Source organism: Corapipo altera, unplaced genomic scaffold (genome assembly GCF_003945725.1).
Source record: "Corapipo altera isolate COAL_440 unplaced genomic scaffold, ASM394572v1 44, whole genome shotgun sequence".
Lineage (NCBI taxonomy): Eukaryota > Metazoa > Chordata > Aves > Passeriformes > Pipridae > Corapipo > Corapipo altera.
The window spans coordinates 3,136,447-3,142,729 of NW_020884880.1; the positions used below are offsets into that span (position 1 = coordinate 3,136,447).

The following is a 6,283-nucleotide window of genomic DNA, read 5'->3' on the forward strand; positions in this document are numbered from 1 at the left end:
ATTTCACTGAAATTAAAGGCTGTCTTCCGTTAAGTTTTTGTAGCAGAGGATTTAGACTCACAGGAACTCAGCAGATGCCCTGGTGATATGCTAGTTAAGCTTAAGTCACTCAAGCAATGCTGACTTAGACTAAAAGAGGATCTACTCTAATAAGCGGGGTTATGTTTTTGTCCTTGGTAACATTATGGTGACTTACACAGCAATCTGACAGGGATTTATACTGTTCTCTTTTCAAGAGACAAAACGTTCCCACAATGTATTTGGGTTTTTGGCAATTTGGTAGCAAGAGGCTACAGTGATACCTTCTGTGTGAAGATGATAGAAGCTTCTCTTGTGTCTGATAGAGCCAGTGCCAGCTCCAAGATGGACCCTCCACTGACCAAGGCTGAGCCCATCAATGGCAGTGGTAGAGCCTTTGGGATAACATAGTTAAGAAGGGGAACAAAGTTATATGTGGAAGCAATTACAGCCAGATAAGACAGGATTGAGAATATGTGAGAGAAACAACTGCAGACATCAAAGCCAGAGAATAAGGAGGGGGAGGAGGTGCTGCAGGCGCTGGAGCAGAGATTCCCCTGCAGCCTGTGGTGCAGACCATGGTGAGACAAGCTGTCCACCTGCAGCCCATGAAGGTCCATGGTGGAGCAGAGATCTACCTGCAGCCCATGGAGGTCCACAGTGGAGCAGAGATCCACCTGTAGCCCATGGAGGACACCATGCTGGCACAGCCCTGAAGGAGGCTGTGACCCCGTGGGAAGCCCATGCTGGAGTAGGCTCCTGGCAGGACCTGTGGCCCCAAGGAGAGAGGAGCCCACACTGGAGCAGGTGTGCTGTCAGGAAGTGTGACCTCACAGGGAGCCCGCCCCAGAGCAGTCTGTTCATGAGGGACTGCACCCTGTGGAAGGGGCACACATTGGAGCAGGGAAAGAGTGTGAGGAGTCCTCCTCCTGAGGAGGAAGGAGTGAGTGGCAGACATAACGTCTGATAAACTGACTGCAACCTCCACTCCCTGTCCCCCTGAGCTGGAGGGGAGGAGGTAGAGAATTTGGGAGTAAAGTTGAGCCCAGGAAAAAGGGAGGGGTGGGGTAAGGTGTTTTAAGATTTGCTTTTTATTTCCTCAGTATCCTGATTAGATTGGTAATAAATTAAACTAATTTCCCCAAATTGAGTCTGTTTTGCCCATGATGATAACTGCTGAGTGATCTCTCTCTGCCCTTATACCAACCCACGAGCCTTTTGTTATATTTTCTCTGCTCTGTCCAGCTGAGGAGGGGAGTGATAGATCAGCTTTGGTGAGCAGCTGCTGTTCAGCCAGGATCAAGCACTCCCACACAAGCTCTAGAAAGACTGAGTTCATGACTGTGTTTTGGGAGACTTGTACCACTATGTACCAGGCCTTCTTGACCTCTCAAAACAATGGCCCCGGGGAAAAATACTTTGCTTGCTTCCTCTCCTTGTCTATTTGTTCCTCAGTGGTCCTGTGGACTGAACCCTTGCCTATGTATAAGAGAAAAGGGTAAAGAGAAAAGAACAATACTGGGAGCTCGGCTCCTGCTTGTTTGGGCAAGCAAATCTATAGACTGTGTAGTCAAGGGGCATGGAGATGACCTTCTCCTTGTTTTCTCTATCTAAACATGGCATCCTAATGTGGGAGGTGCAGAAGCTTTTCACATACTGCTCTCTGCTTTGTAACCATATAGAGCAAGACCACAGCATGTGTGGCAGGAAAAGATTATGCCACAGGAGGGGCTTAGTAGTTAGCTTTCCTCTATTATGAACTGTGATGAGCTCAACTAAGAAGAAGCAGGGCAAAAGGAGAGTTTCTGCATCCTACTGTGAAGAAGGTTATGTCTTCTGTTTTGGTATTGATGGCTACTAGACTGTAGCTATCTACATGGCCGCAACCCTCCAGCAGAACTCTTTTCGGTCTATATCCTTTTCATTCAGAAAGTTTGAAAAGAGGTAAAAAATTATGTAGGATTCTAATCTGGATTCATGGAATTTCGTTTGTACAGGCTTGGTTAAACAATGAAATAAGCACAGAAAAATTAGCACCATCACTATAATTTCCTGCTGCCTGACATTAGTTGAATATATACACTCATCTTTCAAAGTGTACATACAAATAACTATGACATAGCCCAATATTTAAGACTTCTGCTTTTTTTTTTTTTTAGAAAATACCACCTCCCATTGCCTTGTTTACTTTACATAGTTTTGCACATATTTGAAATAACAGAATCAATTATACCTACCTAAGGTATGTAAAATAGATAAATAAACACAAAATGAATTCCCTTTTCCAAAAGCAACACAGACCAAGTGGTACTTCATGAGGCATGAACAACTTTCTAATTAACGTGAATCTCTAGTTTTAGAACATTTTAAGGCAGTATAGCCTGCAACAATTACTCTTACTTTAAAAACAGTCTGTTTTGTGATGAGTTATGTTCAGCCCTTAGAAGGGAAAAAGTTAAAGAAACATTGTCATAATAATGTCTAAGATTAGCATGCTAATTAAAAAAATACAGTTCTCCTCTGGAGCGTCTATTTTTTTTTTCTCCAATTTTGAGCCTTCCATGAGGAACACAGACTGTTATGTATGTGTCCTCTTTAAAATTTCTTGTGTTACAGATGAATCAGATAGTGAAGAATTCATGACTCATTCCTACAAAAAAATTTCTTGAACTTCCCCACCTATGTGGCCTGAGGATCATACCCCTACTGACTTATCTTCTAGCAAGCTTTCTCATTTCATCAGCAAGAAGTTCTTAATTTTCTTTTTGATATTGCATCCATGAGGACATGGCTGTTGAGTTATCAGTGAAATGGAAGGCATGATCAAACTGAAGATTTCTAGCATTACAATCTGACTACAAGCACGGCTGGTATGTATCATGGGTAACCATATATTCTGTGGGACAAAGTATTACAGGTAGTTTTAGGCTGAAAACTAGTGTGTATCTTAGTAAGGGTATTAATTGCAGATGGTTGGATATTTGATTTCAAGTTTATGCTTTTCAAGCTTACTACAAATGAAATGGAAAAGGCAAAACATTAAACAAGGCTACATGGTCAGTGATTTCCATTCAATGCTGAATCATATGGTTTACATCTACCAAGATGTAAATTTGGTTTACATCTCTGCTAGAGTGTTGTGGTCATGTAGATAGCTACAGTCTAGTGGAAAACCCCCCATCAACACCAAAGGACAAATAATAGAAGTGGGCAGAAGGTTGATTTTCTCAAAGAGCAGTATAGCAGAAGTCATTCCTTGCAATTAGATGGTTTGACAGAGCAAAGGTTTTAGTGAAAGAAGGCAAAAAAAAAATAAGGCTTGAATTTTGAGATCTTGAATCCCTGAAATTCCTGCTAGCATTTGTTGCCAGGCTGAACACCACAGGGACAGAAAGGATACCTGCTATGTATAAACAGGGAAAATAGTATATGCAATTTTTCTAAAACTTATCTGTATGAACTGACCCATAAAAATTAAGGGCAGGCAGGGAGTGGATTACTTGCACTCAGAGATCCTAAAGTGACTTGTCCAGTTTGTCGTTTGGTCATAATAGGTTTTTTTCTCATTTCTTTAGTAATATGAGATATACAGTGTCCTTTGAAGGATCCTTTACTTACCCTTTTGTATTGCTACTGCATCCCAGTTTTATTCAGCATATTAAAAGAATTGTCCAAGTGGTAACATATACATTTATATTTCCCTAAAATATCTTCTCCTTCTCCTTCTTCTGCTTTGCCTCCCACTATTTCAACATTCATTCCCAATTTTTGTTCTATCACCAACAGATAGTTCTGCTGACTATTTTGTGAGTTCAGTATTATAGCAGCACTGGATGCAAGCTTCAGCAAATCTATTTAAAAGGTAAATAGGAAGTGTTTGGGGTATTTAAGGAAGTGCTCTGGGCAAAATTCAGAAAGCCTGCCTAAAAATAAGTAGTTTAGCCTTATGCATGTATTGTCTTTATTTATACCTTTATAGTACAGGTTCAGAGTCCTAAACTTAACTTTCAAACAATCCAGTGCTTTCTGCCATTTGGGAGGTCTGCAAATATTTCCTTTTCTGGTGATCAGGATGGTTCAATATACTCAGAAAGACATTCCCCATTCTCTTTACTGGTTCACAGTGTTCCTATGTGGCCCATAATTTTTAGGCGTAATGAATTCAAGAAAACCGTAGCATAATTTGATGATTTAAGAATCTTTATCCTTATAAAAAACCCCAGGATTTGGTGTCTTGGTACAATGTAAAATAGTTAAAATAGCAGAATTTCATTCAGTGTTTTCTCTTTGCAAAAGAAAAGATTTTTTTCCATCTCATAAGTTGCCTCAGTTGTTTTTCTAAACTTAAAACAGGTAACAAACCAGGTGTATCCTTTGTTCTGATACTCCAGTGATTTTTATATTGAGAAGTCATGAGAAGATCTTTGTTAAAAAATGATCCATCCATGATAATGCCACCATCTGCTGTCCAAGGAGAATGGAGAGCAATGAAAACGAGAAATTCAAAATCTCAAACTCACTTGGTGCAGACTCCCTCCAGCAATCCACAAATCTTATTCAGGCATCTGGCAGGGACTTGGCAGCTTTGCAGTTGTGGGAAGTGAAAAATGATCATAGTTAAACTTATGCCTAGCATTCTCTTATTTTTTACAAAGATGGTAAAATAGTAGTGTGGTACCCATTTGCAGGCATGCATCTATGTATAGCTTCAGATGCCCCCCCCCAGCAAAGCACTAAACTCCTGAGAACATCATGCATGGGCGAACTGTAGTGGTAGTGAATTTGGGTTTGATTAAACTCCCACTCTCTCAGCTGTTTCTGAAGATTTGGTGCACTGTATTATTTTTCCTTCTCTGAATGGCACTGAGCATTACCAGTAGTAGCACCATGAGTTACTACTGCCTCATACTATATTAAAAATCCATTTACTTTTTTTCCTTGCAGTGACATAACAGAAGAATCTTTTTGATGAGATTAGTCTCTTCACTGCCTGTATATGCTCTGTTTACCTATAGTTGGGAATTTTTGGGACTGATTAGATGGTGTCTCTACCATACAACCTACATGAACCAAAGCCAGTGATTTCATGCCTGATAGGCATCATAGACAAGGCATTAGTGGAACTCTCAAAGCTGCCTATATAGAGGCATCGACACTTGCAACCAACTTTTCTTTTGTTTCTGTAATTTTAATCCCTATCTGAAAATTCCACTACATCTAAAATAGATAAGTAACAAGGGTCAAGTTCTTTTGGTCCTCATGCACTCCTTACAACTTCCCTCTCAGATCTGACAGGTTGTTGGCAGTTTTGTACCCATCTGTATTTTTCTTCTGCCTCCACCTCCTCACTGTCTCTTCCTAAATGTGTTCTTTCTTTCACATTGCACAGTGTGAAACTAATGCAGACTGCTGGGTGGTAGGTCTAAACTAGCTTAGACATCTGTAATCTCACTTTCCTTCACTCACCCTTCAGTCCAGCCCTCTCTCCCCGCCCTTCTTTACCCCAGTTTTTCTTAGATGACAGGATAGTCCTTGGAAGAGAGGCTAGGCATTTGTAAGAGGTGTATTACATAGGGTATTGCCACACAATAGAAGGAAAGAATAGTAATATGAGGGAAAACTAGTAATATGACCTCATTATAAAGCATTTTACCATAACTTGCATTTATATAAAGTCCTCGGTAAAACAGTTAAAATTCTTCATTCTATTTATTCTTGGTTCTGCATCCCCTCCTGTTCACTTGTTATATACTCTGGTATGTTCACTTATATTGGGCTATCAGGCAGCCTGCTTGCAGTACCTGCTTTTGCTGTCCAGAAACTAGCACATACAAATATTTAGGTCCAAACCCTACTATCAGCTTATTTACTAAATGATCTTGTTATTGTGCTAAAGTGTGCATGACTCCATGCCTGAATGAATGAAAATGGTCTCCTTTAACAGGGAGCACTTGAATAATTTGTGGCCTTCTCAGTTCCGAGTGCCATTCAGCAGATGCATCCTGGAGCTCTTCATTCTCTTCATCATTTCACAGTAAAGATACAAATTACCAAATTGGACATAACTTGTTTGGTGAAAATGGATGGTTGAGTTGTGTGTAAATATACCTTGCCTTGGTAGCAGGAGTGCTGTTTGCCTCTGGTTTAGACAGAACCATCTCCTCATGGAGAACTAAGGATCCATTACCTAAACCCACTGTGCAGGTCTATTCAAACACTTGCTAATACAAGTTACAGCTTCTCAAGTTCTTCTAGAGATGCGTCT

General features: G+C 40.4%; 1 long non-coding RNA gene across 1 annotated transcript in view; it reads left to right on the forward strand.

Moving 5' to 3' along the window:
• Positions 1–915: 915 nt before the first annotated feature.
• LOC113945377 overlaps positions 916–6,283 on the forward strand; it is an 8,919-nt gene continuing 3,551 nt past the window's right edge. Inside the window, exons 1-2 of the long non-coding RNA XR_003527065.1 lie at positions 916–1,085; positions 3,805–3,880. This is a non-coding gene — a long non-coding RNA (uncharacterized LOC113945377). The remainder of the gene's footprint in view (positions 1,086–3,804; positions 3,881–6,283) is intronic.